Here is a 20,407-nt window from a genome sequence, read left to right as displayed (position 1 = left end):
CCATCTCTCTGTGTAGGGACACACCGAGCTCATTTTATTTTCTTAGATGCTATTAACAAGCTGAATCCTTTGAATTTCAGATGAACTGATTCGTTAGTGGATAGTTTTTGTGGACATGACTAAGTCTCAGTCTGTACGAGAACACGATCCTACAAGTTCCTTGTACATATCTTCAAGGAATGATAGCTGCCCATTGCCTGTTAAGCCATTTTCCATGAAATTCCCCTTTTTTGGCCTGTCAATGCCAGGTTCACTGTCTGATCTCAAATCAATGGGATTGCAGTCTAGTGCCTTTTCACTGCACCAGTGGTCTATACTGTAGCATTACTGCATTACTAGTGCAGGCATTTTCATGAAGTACCACTTACACAGCTGCACTCCATATTTGTAAATATGAGAATACTGAGATAAGTTATGGAATGTGGCAATATGATGACTGATTGGGAATAAGTTAATGTTGATATTTGTGATGCAGAAGCCAAATGGACATGGTGATCCTTGGAATGCAGACATAATGATACATAATTTCAAGTACAAGTTCATAGATGTTAATATTGCTATCACTGTACTACAGACTGCGTGTGTGTGTGTGTGTGTGTGTGTGTGTGTGTGTGTGTGTGTGTGTGTGTGTGTGTGTGAGTGTGTGTGTGCCCCTTTAAACACATACTTCGGCTTACCAAGTATCTGCATGTCAATATTTTGTAACATCTTCACATTCTAAACCATAGCTGTCACTGAAGATTTAGAGTATAAAGTATGCTGACTTTGAGAGGGGTATGATTTCATGAAGATTCATGAAGATCAGTTGTACAACTCACAGATAATAATTGCTTTTTCCTGAAGTCACTGCATTCCCTTGCCCCACAATTCAGCGATCTCAGAGGTTATGATATTTAAGTGAATCTGTAAGTGGCCTCCTACTACATGAACAGCGAGTCCTCCCAAATGGAACCGACTTGAAAACTTGATTTTTTTTTTTAGCCTGTAGGTATGTCCTTTTGGACATTATGTCTAACAGTGCTCAGAATCTTGCGGTTTCCATCTTCACCTGTAGGTGTGTCCTTTTGGACAGTATGTCTAACAGTGTTCAGAATCTTGCAGTGTCCACCTTCATCTGTAGGTATGTCCTTTTGGACAGTATGTCTACCAGTGCTCAGAATCTTGCGGTGTCCATCTTCACCTGTAGGTGTGTCCTTTTGGACAGTATGTCTGACAGTGCTCAGAATCTTGTAGTGTCCATCTTCACTTGTAGGTATGTCCTTTTGGACAGTATGTATAACAGTGCTCAGAATCTTGTGGAGTCCATCTTTACAAGACACACACTTGTATATCTTATGTTTTATAGAGGCATAGCTCCAGTAAGAAAGCCAAGTACAGAACTTGCTTGCATGCAGTTGCTGTTGCCAATGTATATGGCTTATAAACAGAATACATAATTTAGAGAACATACTAATGCAATATTCACAAGAACATATGTGACCTCTTAAATTGTGTTACTGTATGTTTACGAGTTAGTGATCTTTGTATGATAGCTACAGTTGAAGATTTATGGTGCTGTAGATTTTAAATGTATTTATATATAGATATTTATTTAATATGTGCATTTATTTGCAGTATAGATTTTTCTCTTTTAGGGTTCTCTTTTATTTGGGAATTATAAGCATCATTTTTTCAGCTTGTTGAATGATACAGTTGTATATAATTTACTAATGTACAAACATTATATCTTGACTGTTAATGACAACATATACTTCTTTTACTGGAAATTAGATATGTCAGATGCAGTTTTGCCTATTTTTATAAAGGCATACTAATTTGGCCTAACTGACTGAATTTTATATTATATATATCCATACCCTCTTCCCATTTTGCACATAGAGTCAGCATGTCACTTCAACAGTGACAATCATCTAGAGCTAGAGTTCATACCATATAAAATCTTTCTTACACCGTCTTCCTTATCACTAACTTACTAACACACTCAGAGTTTGACTGGAAGATACTAGAGTGCTGTTTCTATAATACATTACAGCTTTTTCTCTGAATCATCCTCCTTAAGGTATTAAATGTGGAATCTTCCCAGTGCTGTTTGCTTTTAGTGTGGGAATGTGTTCAGTTATCTGTAGATATAGGTGTGTACTCTTTCAGTAGTAGCATGCAGAACAGCATATCTCTATACCTTTCTTGTTTATGCATTTAAATCTTTGCCCACTTCTGTTGCATATTGTTATTGGCACCAGTTTTGACTGGCATAGTCCAAATAATACTTTTAACACTTTGATCTAATTAGAACTGAAAATTTGGAAATAAATATATTTTTAAAAGTTGTAATTTATGTTATTTTTATCTGCTATTATTAATGTTATATCTTGGCAACTGTTACTGTTTCTGAAATAAATACAGTTTCCAGAACAGTTTGCTAATAAATTACTTGGACATTCTTTTTAAAGATACAACATTATAGGATATCCAGGGTTTGCAGAGGCCTGGTGTATATCCATAAATAAAGAGAAGTTGCCCTGCTACGGTGAGGCATACTGGTCTCATAAAATATGATGCACGATGATGCTTTAGTTGAATTTGCACAAATTAATTTGCATGAAAAAACACTTAACTAACGGGGTATATTTTACCAGATCAGTATAAAAGAAATTAATGTCATTACATTTCCTCAAACTGCATAGACCTTTTTTCATCTTTCTATGTGATGAATGCTTCATTTATGTGACACTGTCATACTACTGCAATCGTTACATAACATCCTATCTTGTCTGCTCCCAAACCACTTCCTATTCTACCTGATCATTAAGTTGAAAGTCATTAATATGGAATATGTTCTTACCACAACAGATACAACAATCTGACTTTATCATTCATGTTCTTTAATAACTTCAATAACTCTCATACAAGTGGTGCAAAAATTAGCAGTGACTATAAAATTACTCTCCAGGACAGAACTGGACAATCATACTTGTTTACTAGATGAGCTGGGGTCCCATATATGGCATGTTGAAAATTTAAGCCAACGGTGGTAAGGCAAATCTATGTCATGGTCATTTCTTGAAAAAGACACAGAAAGTATTAGTCTTTTTAATAAAACTTCCTCCAAAGTGGGACCTCTGATGGGGGGCTGTCTACTTGAATTAGCATGGACTTAAAGCAACAGTGGTGGAGTAAAGAGAGGGGAAAAGGGATGGTCTTAGCATGATGTCATCTAAATGACATGAGAGGATTGTTCAAGATGTCCTAATTCACTGTATGCAAGTATGCAGATGTATCTCTGCAGCCTATGGTTACAGTATGATTGTGGACTTATAATGTTATTGCCCTGCATGGTGCATCTTCCAGACTCCACCTGCTGGTAGGATTTCAGTGTTATGTCCTTATTATTTTCTCAGAATAGGCGAGATCTGGCCATTGGCTGCTCAGTCTAACTTCCATCCATGACCTCTTGTCATTGGCTACTAATCAGCTTTGGGTCACAGGCACTGCAGATGAAAGTTGAACCTTTGTGACATTGTGTCAGCCAAAATCTGGAGAAAATTAAACAGAATAAAACTTAAAAGGGGAAACTGGCTCTGAAAGTGGCTGCTATCACCTATAAAAGGGGATACTGCCTCTGAAAGTGGCTGCTAACACCTGTAAAAGGGGATACTGGCTCTTAAATTGGCTGCTAACACCTGTTTTTCAGATAAAGCATTTGCTGCCACTAACATTGTAATGAAAATGTAGCTGCTGTACACCAATGATTCCCACCATTCGGAATAGGTGAATGTCATAGATCTCTGAAACTGCTCTGAAATGTTTCATTGGTTCATCTATGAACCTATGAACCTATGAAATGTTTCATATCATTATTTGCATATGCAGTGAGACTTATTTGCATGCAGGAAGTCATTTGCATACAATGCATACCATGCAATTTCTCCAATCGTGCAATGATGCTGAGACATTAATAACATTTTTTGCAAGAATCCATGTGCAATCATTTGCAAACAAATGTTATATGATGTCCATGTAACTATAGACAAGCAATGACAATGCAGTCACATTATCTTCTGTACTCTGCAACTGCATTGCAGAGTATTTAAGGAAAAGAGTTGTGACTTATGAAATTATGTGCTGAAGATGATGTGATTTCTCAAAATGAAAATGCATTAAACACACGTAACTGTTTCTTGCTTTAGTCATTGTTTTGAGCTGATCCCAATTCCAAGGTGTTCTGGGAATTGCATAATTCTCTGGAAAACAACAGGATACCATTTCAGGAATAGCATCTCTCCTTTAAATGCAAAGTAAATTGAACTTCTGAGTAAAGAAATGCCATATCAATAACTTTCTAAAATGTTATAGTTCATTATTTAAAACACATCACAGTAACGCCAGGGAAGGGACTTTGGAAGTTACCAGCTTAGATGTCATCATCTTAATGATCTCTGACCTTAGGACAGAAGCAATGTCTATTTAACAATTTCTTTAGATCATATGCATATTGTTATTAAAATTATTGCTATACTAACTACATTATAAAATTGCTAAAGCTTTTCATCAAGCTGTTATGGAATCTTGGGTTACTGTTTATTTATTGTTTGTTGTTTACTGTTTTTTACTTCTTTTGAACCATAGAACAACCGCAGGCAATATTCTTTGATTTGCCTCTCAGCTGAAAATCTTAGTTTTGTCTCTATTTTAATATGTGGCAGTGATGTTTTTTTCACTGCTGCCATGTCTTCCAGTTACTTCTGGATAAAGTGTGGTATGCCTGCTTTTTAACCCCCAATTTTTAATTATGTCTAAAGAGTGTTAATGTTAAATTTGACATTATATGTTGCATCTTACAGAACTAACCTCTTTGTCAATTTCTTTTGTTATTTTGTAACTGGGGCCTGGGCCTTTGTACTATCTAAAATGCATGATTCCATTCTAGTTTTCATATGTTTCTTTAAACCTTAATGTGAAAATTCTTGTTTGGATGCAATCGTATTTACATATGGATTACAACACTCTACAACAAATTAAGCTTCCTTTCATCTCCCCTGCCCTATTGACCTTGCCATTCTATAATTTGGCCTGCAGGGTGTTACAAAACCAAATATCCTGTACAATGCTCTCTTACCTGATCATCTGCACTGTTTAGAATCCATTTAATTTCACAAGACTGGAACAGCTGCAGGTCACACTCAAGACATTTAAAAGTGCGTTTTAACAAGTGCAGCTGAACCAGACTGCAGATTTGTTTGAAAAACATTTTTACTACTAGGAGTTCTGAGGTTCTCTGTGAAGTCACACTAGACTGTGTATTCCATATTGTGAATACGTACCCCTTCCTTTCACTATGTATACCCATCAGTGCTAACAGATAGGTGAGTCACCCTCTTTTCTTGTGTTAACCTCTTATTATCTAATATTACATATTACATGACTATAGAATAAACAGCGTCTGTCATTGCTGTGTGCCTAAAATTGCTGCTATCAAAAGTACCTTATTTTGCAGAATGTCCCTGCGTTGCCTCATTTTTTTGCCCTGTTTCTTGTATTATTTTTGTCTGGCAAATCTCTGAGGCTTGCAGTCATTGAGTAATGCCAGATATCAAAACTTCACACTTCTTATTCCTCAGGAAATGCATGTTGATTCAAAATCTTTATTGAATTAACTCACTATGAGAATTAGAGTAATATTTAAAAATTATCAATGATTTGGGGCCTTTGTCCCTCACTATTTTTTGGCTTTGTTCCTGATTCTGGAGCAAAGAAATTAGGAGTTTGTTTAAAGTGCAACCAAAAGCTATTGAATGATATGGTATTGTAAACTTTAGTCCTTTAATACAGATGTATCACAAACCCTTCTTAATTTTTATTTTTAGCTAACATATTTTCTATTTATTAATTATTTTCAGCTTTTGTAGCACAACTGTTGGTTATAAGCTGTGAGAGTATGTATTATCCAGTATTATGTTCTGTTACTTAATTTTATATATAACCTTCAGTCACATTTGAAAAGAAGTATGACTGTATTCACAGCAACAAATGAATAAGTGAAAAGACTGTATCATTAGCAGCTTTAAAAAGAAAGAGAAAAACTGCATCTATAAAAATCTCTGTTTCAGTACCAAATAAAACTGTTAAAAAAAACTTATTAAATGAATTAAGCACTTTCACCTCAATTATTGTAACAGAGACTTCATCAGAATGAAAATGACTTCCGACAATAGCCTTTTATACAATTTATAATGACATCATACTCAGATAAACACTTCAAATAATAGTAATGAAAATTAGTTGTTAAATAACTACAGTGAAAAGAATTCTACACTTTTCTTAAAGCACACTTGATATTAATGCTTTCATTTAACTAATGTGAACAGTATTTCATGCGATGTGCTAACACATTTCTATATTCTAATAATGTGTCTAAATTACCTCCTTGAGGACCTAGAATGACAACATCTATGACAAAAAAGTTAGAACAATGCTTGTGACAGGTACTGCTGCTTCCCTTTGTTTTGTTAGCACAAAGATGTTCATAGTTATGGTAGGGAAACTTCATGTGTTTTTTACCCACATTAAAGCTCTCAGAGCTGAAACATCTCGCAACACAAACACCCCCTCTCATATTACAGTCAAAATGGCCCTAATACCAAACATCTTGTCACTACATCAATGTTAAGAAATGGTCTGACATCTATTTGCTTGCAAGATTTGCAAAAGCCCCATGCAAGGGCGCTCCAGGATTTTGTCATCTAAAATATACTTTAAATTGCTAGACTTTTTGTAAATAAACCCATTTTGACTACCAACTATATTAGCCAATTCATTGCTGCCTAATAGTACATACCAATTGTTAGTAGCAATTTTTGTTTTATATTGTAAGAATCTAGGCTGAATAATACACACATAGAACAAGTAAAATCAGTACAGGGCATCACCTTGTTAACCATTAACCCACTACATAAAACTACAGGATAAATGGAAATTCTGTATATTGTCATAGCTCTGGGCACTGAGTCTGTTATCACTCTTTTGTAGCCTATGTGATTAAACAGATCAGAAATATATTAGTTTAATTCCAGAAAGTTTTATCCCTATGGTCGTCTGGAAGTTCTTACAAACTGATCTGTAAATTGTTCTTTACAAGTTCAGGGTGACAACTGTTAAAATGCAAATGAGAAGGTTGTAAAATGCGTTAAAGAAACACACTGCTATCGAAACATGCTATTTTTTATTAAAATAAATATTCATAGCTAAAATGAATGCAGAATTTGAAATATTGATGCTGAAATGTAAAATAGTCACCCCCGCATCATATTACTCATTTGTTTTAATACTAACCATAACACTAACCTTACACATTCTGTTAGTGAAAACCCTTTCCCAAACAGCACTAGTGTACAGGACAAAAAAACACAGAGCACAGACAACATGACACATGCATAACACTGACTCTGTTCCTGTACCTAACCCTTACTCTATACTTAGCCTTGTACATATTCACAACCACCACTTTTTTAAATACCTTTATTCAATTATCACTTAAGACATAGGCAAACAAATATTAACAGAAAAAAAAACAAATTATTTCAATAATTTTCCATTTAAATACAATACAAATCTCATATATTTTCTTTGCTACTATCATCAGTAAAACTTTACAAAAAATGGCTGAATTCCAGCCTTGCTTTAAACCTCACTCTCTTTACTTCTCCTCCTCCTCATAGACATTACTGTACATGTACTGTTCCCACAATTTCTATTTCTTTTTATGCAATTTGCTCCTTCCCTTTTCTAAACATCCCTCTTCCAGTTCTTTTATCTCTTTTATAATATTCAATACCTCAAACACAGCTGGTGTGGACTTTGATTTCCATTTTCTAGTAATTGCTTTTTTTGCAGCCAACAGAATTAAACTTAAGCAGGCCTTACTACGTCTAGACAATTCTGATCATGTATTCCAGCTAAAAAAAAAATAATTTCCTTACTTGCAGCTATTTGCTCACCCAATATTTCTGATGGAGTATTCTGCAGCGATATTTTTAAAAATGCCAACTCATTACACTCCAAGAACATATGTTCACTGTTACCTATTTCTTCTGCGTCACACCTCCAGCATTTACTACCTATCTGAGGAAAACATCTTTGCAGTCTGTTTGGGGTATACAAATACCTATGCAAATACTTCCAAGCAATGATCCTAAACCTTCTGATCTTGCTTGCATACTTGGGAGCCATACAAATGTCTTCCCATTGTTTCTTGAAAATTGCCCTTTCAATCTCTCTTCCCGATCTTTTCTAACCTCCTCTGATTGACTCCTATTGTTATCATGCAATATCTTATATGCTCTACTATTCATCCATTTTTTAACAGCAACTTCTGTTCTAGCTTCAACTAAAAACTCTACCAAAGTAGGTATTTCACTTAAAATCCCACTATCTATTTCTCTTTGCCTGTAATCTCAGATGAAGCCCTGGTAGGGGAGGCAGTCTATAGCCTGCAATCCAAATGTCTTCTTGGCCTTATCCCACTTTAATAGCTTTCCTGCTTTCTCCCAATATCTTGGTTCCTTTGCCAGGTTTCTCTTGCCTATTTTCTGTAGCCCTACTTGCAGTCATTTCTATTGGCAAAATCTTATAACCACCACATTTTCATTCAAATATTAATTTTCCTGCATACTCCTGCTTACCCACACTATATAAAACTAAATCCAACCATATTTGATTCACTCTAATGAGGATTCACTCATTTATACATGCTGTCTTTTTTGTAATCACAAAATTTACATTTGTATTCTACCTTTTTATATCCTGTGTGTGTGTGTGTGTGTGTGTGTGTGTGTGTGTGTGTGTATATATATATATATATACACACACACACACACACACACACACACACAAACACACAAGCAGTCCTTCAGAAGTCTAGACTCAAATGTATTACACTTTCAAAACCTCCACTGGCCTTTCTTTTGAGGTTCTGGCCACAGCTGGACAACTTGGAAGGCCACTGCTAGATGAATATATCTATATATCTACTCTGGCTGGTAACATTTGGCATGAACACCAAGTAATCCACTGATGTACCCCATATCTGAATTGTTACTTATACAGGAAATGTGTATGAGGGCTTTTTTTCTCCTTCCTAGCTCCATATGGAGCATTGAATATTTAACACTCCTGCTATTTTGGATGAGGCTGCACAATCTCCTCAGTAAATGGATAGTGTGTATAAGATTGAAAAGTGATGGTCATAAGCCCTTCCCCATGAAGCTATCTGCAAATAGTTACAACCCCAATCTAGCAGAAAGCCTTTTTTCAACATGGTTAGTATCAAGCAATGTCATTGGCATAGCCATGTATATATATATATATATATGTGTGTGTGTGTGTGTGTGTGTGTGTGTGTGTGTGTGTGTGTGTGTGTGTGTGTGTGTGACTATGCAATCTGTCAAATAGTCTATTCAGTGAATGACTATTCATTGAACCCACTTAAATGAAAATTCAGTTTAGCAAGCAATTGTTTCAGAGAATTATTTTGCAGGGAAAGGAAGTAGCTGGCCATCATTGGGAATTTGCCCCTTTCCCCACTGTAGTGCAATCTTGTAGTTGGTATATTTAGTTGGGGGGGTGTGGAGGGTGAAACCCCCCAACTTTGCTGAGTTTTAAAAGGTGTAGTGTTTGTTGCAGTCGGTAGCTGGCCCACTAGTTTTTTCCCCGTGAAAAAATTTGCTGAAATGTTCATTCACTAAAATGAGTTTTGGGTTCGATGAATAGTCATTCACTGAATAGACTAATCGACAAACTGATATAGACTATATATATATATATATATATATATATATATATATATGTATGTATATATATATCTATATATATCTATATATATATATATATATATATACATATATATATATATATATATATATATATATATATATATATATATATAAGCCAATACCAAAAGGCTCTGGCTGACTAAGTTTGCAGATGACTGCAAGCCAGGAGCAGTTACTGAATCCCCAAATGACTAAGCCATCCTGCAGAAAGGTTTGTCCCAAATAAATAACTGGTGCCAAAACCATGGACTGAAACTAAATACCAATAAAATGCTTTATTGTAGCCTTTTGAAAGTCATCTACCACAGGGAACTACCACTTTGACAACAATACACCTCTAAGAGTTGACTCAGCTGTTTGTTATTTGGGAACTTATGTGGACATTGACCTAACTTTTGAACAACATGTGTCCATTGTCATAATTCGAGCTCAACTTGGATATATGAATGGGAAACAGAAAATTTACCTCAGGACTGCCTCTTGTACAACTAATGAACAGAGGCAGATCCTAAATGCTTTATCCCATGCATGGATCCCCTCTAATTATCTGTGGTATCATCCCAGCTATTATCATTAAGGGTAATATAAAATTACCGATTATGGGATGGGTAAGGCCAATCTATAGCCAAACTGAATAGGCTTAAAATGGTCCACAAAGGCAGCTAGGTTGTATGCCACAGTGTGCACTTTTTAAGAATTATTTATTTTGTGCAATGTGATATGCTGTAATTTAATTAAAAATAAATATGTAATGCAGCTTGTTATATATTCTGTTAAATTACTTTCAAAATGCCTGATGGCTAAATGATTTGTTTGAGTCTGTCTTTATAGGGGCTTTGTTAAGAAGTGAAAAAGCATACTGTCCAGAAACATGCATTGTCTGTTGCTGGGGGAACTACACTTTTAGGGAACGAAAGACTATATTCTGGAAACTGCCATACATTCCAAACGTCCTCACTAAGTCTCTGGGCACAGTCCCACATTCATTTCACATCCAATTATCAAGAGCGGATCAGTAAATTCAGTTGTTTACTCAGACTTCATGGGCAGCTGGTTGTGGTGGAGAACACTGTCTTCACTATTTCCACATGTTGGCCCTCCAGGTTCAACACAACAGATGGCACATTAGTTTTTTTTTTTAGTCTGACCACCTGAGTATCGAAATACCTACCTTTTTCCACAGGTTTGAAAATTCACCTTCAGCCCATAGATGAATAGGACAGTCATATGGTGGAAGGAGCTGCCTCATTCAGCAGTGTGTTAACAGACCAAGTGATGCACTCTTACTTCATATCACACGTGTTGCCTCTGCTCAGCAATCCATCATCAGTCTTTGGAGTAGAAGGCAACTATGTTGTGAAACACAATAGTTAGGCCATCATAGTGGACCATTATATTAACTTGAAATAGATAACCTACCAGTCAAATAGTTCTAAATGGATGAGGCTTGAACTCACTGATTTAAACTTATCAACTTTTGTTCTCATTTTGCTGTTCTTAATAGAAAAGCAGTTTTCTTGAGTTCAGTCCTTGTCCTTTGCAGTCCAACCTGGAATTCACTGCCTTTGAATCACCTAAAACACACTGGGTGCCATAATCTGTATTGCACACCAATGTAGTTACCGCTTGATAGTTTCAGAATCTTACTTAAAGCTAGTGAGTTGAAGGGTAAAGAGTATATTGTCATGTAATGTTATATGTTTGCCTGTGATAATTAAAGATAAATTTAAATGAAAACATCTCAGGGTAGCAAAAATTAATTGGTATAAAAAGTTCTAATCTATTGTTGGATGATTTATTCCTAGTTTTTCAAAATCTAACCTTTTAAAGTCCCCTTTATTTTAAAACACACCATACAAATGCTTTTCGTAAACAATCTTAGTTCAATCAAAAACCTACAAATGCTTATTTTAGATTGCATCTGTTCCCTTATGACATACTTGTAAACAAAAACGGCACACAAAGCCTTTTGTTGAATGTTTGCAAACAGATGGATTTAAATTTACCTCCTGAATTTTCACATTATTTTTATGATTATGTTATCAATGTATCTTTATGTAGTTTACACCTGGAGACTGCATTTTCACTAACTGTTTGCACGTATGCTAAACTACTCATACAATGCAGGTATGCAATACAAAACTAGGAAAAGAAAAGTCACCAAAAGAATGACAGGCAGACCCACAGACTACAATGACATATAAGGCTATGTCAACCTTCAGTTATTAATTGTAGCAACTTGTACAGCCACAGAGCCAACAGACAGAAAAGTAAACACTGAAATAGGATATTGAGCATATTGTTTTATGTGTGAAGAATTAAAGAGAGCTCTGTTCAGATGTTTCAAATCAAAGCCAACTAGTAGAATGCTGCAAACAACCAAAAACACATTGTTCAAAACACATAAGGTCATGACCTCAACAGAGAGCAATTAATTAGCCTTTTTGCTTCTAAATCTTTAAAATGCCCTCCAGAAAATACTTGCAGAACTCCATAGACAGCTTCAGATAAAAGGTTAAAAGTTTAGTTTGTGTAAAAAATGTGTATGTACACTACATGAACTCTTAGCTGAATTAACATAATTGATTTATTTGTTTTATAGTGAATGTTTTTTCAGTGCAACATTGTCAATGCCCTTTTACCAGTTGCTATTAGCTTGTGTTTAGTTTTGCATGTCCAACACATGACAGAATGTATTTTAGCTATCTGGATATTCAGTTTTCTAAATTAAGGTGTTGAGAAATGTTATCAATTTAATGTTATCTTCGAAAAGAGGAAAATATTGTCATAGAGCTCAAGTAGTCATGTGCAGATGTGTTAGGAAGGCAGATGGGTCTCAAGTTTAGAGTTCGGATGTAGGTTGCATCTGCAGCTTTGAACCTTGTGTCCTCCAATCTGTGCTCAAAGATCTTAACACCTGAATGTTACAATGTCAATTGAATATTGTGCTACATTAAAGTTCTTCAGAATAATAGTCCGCAAAGTGTTTATCCTTGTTATTTAATTAAATATAGGTTCTGTAGTGTAGTGGTAATCGCATCTGCCTAACACGCAGAAGATCCTGGGTTCAAACCCCAGTGTTACCATTATGAGTGGGATGCTGGCATAATGGTTAATGGGTTTACTTTACAGACCCAAGGTGCAGGGTTTGATTCTCAGATGGGGTAATTGGTTAGGCTTAAAATGGCCCAAAAGGGCAGTTACCTAGTTCTAACCTATGAACCTAACTGAAATAAAATGATGTAATTTATGGAAATATTTGATAGTATGGCCCAAAAAGCATTTTAAATGAGGCATGCTTCTCAGCCCTTGATGTCAGAAAAGCTAAAATCAATAATGACTGACAATGATAAAGGATGGACAAAAAACATGTCAAATAAGTTACAAACATCTTTCTGTCAGCACAGGCAGCTCAGAAAAGCTTGGGAAAAAAAACATGCTTTAAAGAAAAAACATTATTTCAGTTACAAACAACACAGCTTGATTTCTCCCCACAAATCTTTATAGAATAGTATCGGTAACGTTTCCACTGTGCATGGATGAAAGCAAATGCACCAAGAAGTGGAATCTTCCACTGCATTCACAGAAAACATTGTGCCCTTATGTGGGAGGGCAAGCCCCCCACACCCCCCCAATTTATGTATACTAACTCCATGGTCACACCAACTTGAACAAGAGGGAAATTCAGCCAAAAAGAGTTGTGCTGACAGTGATTTCCTCTGGAGAAGCTCCAGTCATCTGCAAGTTGAAGCTTGGGCAGTCAAAGCCCAAGAGCTCAACCTGTATCCACCAGTAGGATAACCATCTATAAATTACTCTCTCCAAGCAAACAAACTGCCCACATAAACTTCCCTATTTGCCACTGAAAAGGATGTTGATTAATTATTCAGGAATTAGTATGAAAAGAACATCATTGGCTAAGCTCACATCAGTTCTGTCAGTCGTAGCATAATAGCAGAAAACTATTTCCATCTAAAGCAACTGAGTCTGTTCTCAGTAAAAAAAACAAAAAAACTCCACAACCACAGTCTTCAGCTCTGCAGGATCAGATTGTATTCCACCCAAATTCATAAAACTTGTTTCCTAGTATCTGGCCATTCTTCTGCTTACTTTTGTGCATAGCTTGTGTGTGGAAACTCGCATTATACTACTTCAGGAAGGAAGAGCAGAAGTCGAACTGAATAGTTGTACACCTATTCATCCATCCATTCATCTCCAAATCTTCTTTGGCCAGGGGCAAACAGTCTATCCTGGCACCCTTTCTGTCTTAAATATGATGTCAGTCATTGAAATGTAATAGGTTCATAGGTAGGTACTAGGCTATTGGCCCTAGGGCCAATATAAGCCTAGCCAAAAAGGTACCCTGGCTTTCGCCACCCAAGACTATTATTTTCCTGTGCCCCTGTCGAGCAGAGCCACAGAAGTGATCCCAAGGGTGAATTTCCTATCTCCCATCCAATCATCAAGATTTTTCCTGAAGAGTGCTAATGAGGAGCTTTGTTTGCTATAGCTAGGTAGTTTGTTCCAGAGTATGGGAAGTCTTTGGGACAGAAATCTATCCCTCCAGCATGTTCTGTTTATTGTAGTGACAAGGTTTAGGTTCCTAGATAGCTCGGAGGGATTGGAATTTCTTTAAGTGGAGCATGTCCAACAGCTCTGGGTTTGACATAGCTTTGTATGTTAGGCAGAGATCGCCTCTGAGTAGACGATATGTGACGGAGTAAAGCTGGAGTTTTTTGAGATGGTCTGCGTAGGGCATCTGTTTGAGGCCAGTAATCCTCTTTGTGAGGTATTTCTGCAGCCTTTCCAGTTGTTGTAGATGTCTTGTGAGGTACATACCAAAAGGGGTGTTGTATTCTATAATGGGTCTAATGAGTGATAAGTAGAGGGGAACAATGACCTTTTTTTTCCTGGATGAGAAACCTTTTGTGAGGAGGTGTGCCATGTAGAAGGATTTCCTGACTACTGTGGTGACGTGATTATCAAAGGAGAAACTACTGTCCACCTGTGTCCCAAGGTCTTTTATCACACTTTCGGTGTTAAGTAGACTACCACCTATGTGGTAGTTCATGGGTACAGAGTTTTTACCAAAAGGGATGACAATGCACTTTTTGGCATTGAGCTTGAGGCCATGGCTTTGACACCAGCCATCTGTCTCAGTGAGGCCCTTTTGTAGGATGTCCACATTGTTAGGAGTTTCAATTATGGCTCCTAGTTTGCAGTCATCTGCAAACTTCATTAGCCAAAGACCTTCTGTGTTAGTCTGTACTTCAGAGAAGTAGATACCAAACAGGAGGGGACCCAGGACTGAACCCTGTGGTACTCCACTTGTCACTGGTCTGAAATCAGATTTGGAGTCTGCTACTTTCACAGTGTGGGTTCTGTCAGTGAGCCAGTTGGCAACCCATCTTGTGACATAGGGATTTATACCTAGTTTAGTGAGTTTATCTATAATTCCAGATTGGGGGATGGTGTTGAAAGCCTTGGCGAGATCTAGATAGGCTGTGTAAACCACCTTACTCTCATCTACGGCTTTGGTGACCTCTTCAAAGAAGTCTATCAAGTTTAGGAAACATGATCTGCCTTTTACAAACCCGAACTGGGTGGGGTTCAGAGTTTGGAGATTACCAATGTTATTGTTTATAAGTTCCATAATGATACATTCCATAGCCTTGCAGACCAGGCTCTTCAGGCTAATGGGACGGTAGTTCTCGGGGTCCGTGGTGGCTCCTCCTTTGTGGAGTGGGATAACCGTCGCTGTGCGCCATTCACTGGGCACAAAGCCTGAGGTGAGGCTATGATTGAACATGGTACTTAGGTGGTGTGCCAGTTCGTTCTGTAGTTCATGCAGAACACAGCCTGAGATGTTGTCAGGTCCCATGGATGCTGTGTTCTTGGCTTTGGAGAGTGTGTTTTTTACCTGTGCAGCTGTGATTACAGGAACTTTGCATTCTTCTGGTATAGAGATGGGCCCTTTAGGGGGTGAGAGGGGGGTAAAGTTAGCACTGAACCTATCTGCCAGGATGTTGGCAATATCAGTTGGTTCTGTATATTTAGTGCCATTGTGCTGTAACTCAGAGCAGATCTGAGTATTGCCATTGAGATTATTGATATAGCTATAGAATGCTTTGTGGTTGTCTTTAGAATCAGTGGCAATTTTGTTTTCGTAACTAGCTTTGGAGGATTGTATGAGGGATCTCAGCTTCTTACTGAGGCTGACCAGGGAGTTCCACCAATCATGGGATTTTACTATTTTTTGCAACAGTTTCTTTCTTCTTTTGTAGAATTTGTTTATGGCAGGGGATCACCAGATTGGCTTCCTTTTTTGGAGGATAGCATCTTGGTTCTGTTAGGGATTGCATGATCCATGCACTTGTGTAAGTGCTTATAAAGTGCATTTGTTTAGGATTCAGCAGTCATACCTCTATTGTCTGTCTGCATGGGTGTCTTGAAGTTTGCCTTCTGTCTTAAGAAGTGTAAAGTTGGCTTTGAAGAAATTTTTTACGGTGGTTTCCCTAATGAAGGGGGTGGGGCAGGATGTGGATGTTTAGGGTGATTAGCTTGTGGTTGGATTTGGCCAACAAGGAATTGACCTCTGGTGTGGAACACCGGTTGCCATGTTGGTAATGACCAAGTCTAGGATATTGCTGCCCCTGGTGGGGGTGTGGATAAGTTGATCCAAGGCACTGGAATTTATGAATTCCAGAAAACATTGAGCAAAGAGTTGGTACATGAGTAGTTTACCCAGTTAATGGTGGGGTAGTTGAAATCACCCATTATTAGGGTGTTAGGTTGTACCCTAATATTTTCCAGTGTATCAAGAAATGAGGAGTGGGAATCCTGGGGCATGGTGAGGGATCTGTAGCAAGCTACAATTTGGATTGCGGTCTTGCCCAGAGTTAGTTGCACTTTGATAATCTCGGATGCATTATGCTGAGCAACTAGCCTGGAGGTATGAATACCCTTAATGAATATGGACACGCCTCCACCTTTAGTGTTTTGGTCCAGGTTAGGTGGCCGAAAGGTGTGGTATGAATTATAGCCTGGTAATGCAGCGGTGCTCTCTGGAGCCTTGAACCAGGTCTCTATCACTGCACAGATGTCGATGTTCTCCATTTTAAGGAGTGCCTCGAGTTAATGCATTTTGAGGTTTACACTTCTAGCATTGAGTAGCATTACCCTCAGATTTTGCTTGCTTGTACCTGTTACTGTGGTGAATTTGTCATTTGAACCTTGCCTAAAAAGGCACTATGGGGTGACAAGAGCCTTAGCCAGTATCCGGAATCCCAAGGGTGACAGGTGCAGGCTATCTCTGGCAGGGCATGGTGGTCTGTCAATCATGTCATCCTAGGCAGACAGATACTGGATCTCCTTAGAATGACACCAGAAGCTTAGCCAATTGTTGAAGTTAATCATTTTGTCCTTGTACTGTGGTATCATTCTGGGTGATGGCAGGATGCTACTCAGGGCTAGGGTCATATCTGCCTGGGCTACAAGATCGGACAGCTCCTCCATGTCTCTTTTCATGTCATCCAGGGAGGTACATCTTAGATCATTCACACCAACATGGACAATGACAGAGTCATATTTGTACTTGTGGAGTGACCTGAGTGCGGATCCTGGCACCCAACAGGCAGCTGCCAGTAACTTTCATTTAATGCTGTGTCATGCCTTTTTTGTGTTTTGCTCATGTTCTTATTTGTGGAATTTTGTATGGTGTATGTAGTGAAGTTGTAAATTTTTTGTTATTTAGTAATTTTGCTATTGCCTTTTTAGTCACATATACTGCTAATACACTTCAGTATAGTTCAGCATTATATTAACTACAGTAACATTTCTTGTTTCTTGTCAATGATAATTTTGGCAGGTAATTTCTGTACAGTATGTCCCTGGACATGTATATGATTAGAATGCCCTTTTAGCTTTATATAACTACATCTACTTAATGTCTCCGATCTTTATGTTGAGTTTTTCTCTCCAGGCATCTACCGAACATAATCTTGAGTCCATTTGGATATTCCTGTAATCAAAACTCGAACAGAAAAGCAAAGTAAATAAATGACAGGATCCATGAGATTGAAGCATAACAGTTGTTGTTCGTTTTCGTACTCTGTGCTATTCTGATCTACAAGATAACATTGATGGTTTCTGCATATAAATGGATTGTTTTGAGTTATTCACTTCCCAGTGACATACGCAGCTAAAAATAAACAGCTGTGTAGAATTCATCACTTTTTTTACACAAGCCACTCATCTTCACTATGTTTTTGTACATTTTGGTGGATACTTGTAGAATAAAAGAATAAGAAAATAAAAGTCCTATAGTAAATGTTTAGGGTACACAGTCAGAAAGAGCAATACGTAGAGATGTGTAAAGCAGCATGGTGTCTTTTTAGCTTTTTGCAGCACAGCATATTCCTCTAGTTTTCCCCTTTCCTTTAGAAAACACACATTTTATGAAGGAATATTACATCAATAAACAACTAAATGTTTCTAACTACCTCAATTACTCTCTTTCTTAGTAGTCTGGATACCACATCACCTTCTGTCTTACTTAGAGATACTGGATGCATCTTCAATATAGAATTATATTCACCCTTCAGTTACATTTGTTTCCGTATCTTGTACATTTGGAACACTGATGTCCAGAGTAGCTTATTATGCTATGACTATGGTTGCAACTAAAATACTATGCATCTGGAAATGTCTACAGGAGGGGTGCTCAAACAATGCAACTAAGCATGTTTTATAACAGAAAAGATATGCTTCTCAGTTTAGGCTGAAAGGTTGTCGTTTTCATTCTGTTCATAGGCAAGAATCCCAGAGGTTTTCCAATAGAATGTTGAATATGTGATAAAAATGCATACTGAGATGTTGTTAAACATTATCTGAATGGCAAACTTGTCACATTGCTTTGTCCTCATCACAGGTATTGTATCATTGCTTTATTGATGACAACAAAGCATTGTAATAATTTATTTGGTAAATAGAGACTCAGACAAGCAATTTGATTAAGTAACTTATAATCTACAACTTCATCACATAAAATATAACACCATAAGGAAAAAACATCAATAAAATACAAAACAGGCACAAATGATTAACTGTCATTTTATAACTGTCTAAGCACAAAAAGAGCAAAGCAGAATATGATTGCTTGCCAGTTTAAATAATATGACACAACAATAATAAGAAGGTACTGTAACAGTAAAACAGTCTGGATTTATTAAAGACAGTACTTTTTGTCATGATTTCAAAGCTTATCACGCTGTTTAAGGCACAGATACTTTAAACTTAATTTATAGCCTGCAAATGCTTAATTTATTATATCACACATTTCATTAGTCTTAGTTGATAAAAGCAACAAAATCACTAGTCACACATTTTAAAACCACATTTTCACCCTAATTATAACAAACACATACAGCTTGTTTTTCAGCTTTTTGCAATGTAAAAAATATACATCTTATGCTTCTCATTTTTAGCTTAGTTTTAGTGAAAAGCATACATTCAGATGATAGGGAACATAATCATCCACAGTTATTCACAATTTAACCTCATGGGACAATGTCCCTTTGTTCCTGTAACTCCCCTCTTAAATTTTGTGTACAACTGAAAAACTAAACAAAGCAAAACATAAGTAATAACAGGGTGATAATTAAATGTGCAATATGCTGCTGTAACGCTCAGTACTCCCAACCATACTTTATATCTGCTAGGTGCTTTCTAGTATGTTTTCCTAAAGATGTGTTGGGATATTACACTTTCATATTTACACTTGCACTGAAGCATGAATATACCCTCCTACAGCTACATATCGCATTAGGTCTGAGATTCATAGATAATCAGTGCATCGTGCTGGGCAAATTAGCATGGGTATCAGTCATGTACCGGGTGTAAGTCATTTAAAACATAGCACAGCTGCACAACAGTCAGCATGTCATGCTATGTATTGCATGCTAAGGAGTATATAATGATACTGAAATGAGGAACCCCGTGTAAATTAGTTATGTGGACTATGCAAATGAAATAACCCAAAATGGGATAGCAATTCAGAAACGTATAACATGGTTACTGCACAATGGTACCTCTTATACCAAGCCAACAGATATTGCCAGTATAATGGCTGACAGATTCAGTGACAACTATACCCCCCCCCACCAGAGGAGCAATTACAATACCAGTAGATTGCCAGGCACCCAGTATTACTGCTGCACAGTTTAAAACAGCACTGTCCAAGTTCAAGAATACAGCTTCGATGGGATCTGACAATATCCCTGGCTGTGCTCTACATGAACTACAGAGTGAACTGGCACCTCACCTGTGTGCCTTGTTCAATCACAGCCCCACCTCAGGCTTTGTCCCTACTGAATAGTGCACTGCTACAGTCATCCCTCTCCGCAAAGAAGGAGTGACTACAGACCATGGGAACTATTGCCCCATTATCCTGATGACTGAGTCTGATATGCAAATCTATGGAACACATCATCTCGGACCTAATAAACAAGGATATAGGGAATCTCCAAACTCTGGATCCCACACAGTTTGGTTTTGTGAAGGGTAGATCATGCCTGCTCAAC

At 37.2% G+C, this 20,407-nt stretch overlaps 1 protein-coding gene and 1 non-coding gene across 2 annotated transcripts in view; both read left to right on the top strand.

Annotated features, from left to right (window-relative positions):
• The window catches only part of LOC122795732 (homeobox protein EMX1), a 96,708-nt gene that overhangs the window by 44,850 nt on the left and 31,451 nt on the right, over positions 1–20,407 (top strand). The window lies entirely within an intron of this gene.
• On the top strand, positions 12,841–12,913 carry TRNAV-AAC. The gene has a single exon. It is a non-coding gene; the product is annotated as a tRNA-Val (tRNA).

The sequence above is a fragment of the Protopterus annectens genome, chromosome 2.part2 (genome assembly GCF_019279795.1).
Source record: "Protopterus annectens isolate FY-2018-M chromosome 2.part2, PAN1.0, whole genome shotgun sequence".
Classification (NCBI taxonomy): domain Eukaryota; kingdom Metazoa; phylum Chordata; order Ceratodontiformes; family Protopteridae; genus Protopterus; species Protopterus annectens.
Note: the sequence above shows the minus strand (reverse complement) of the source record. Positions and strands in the feature narration are given on the sequence as shown.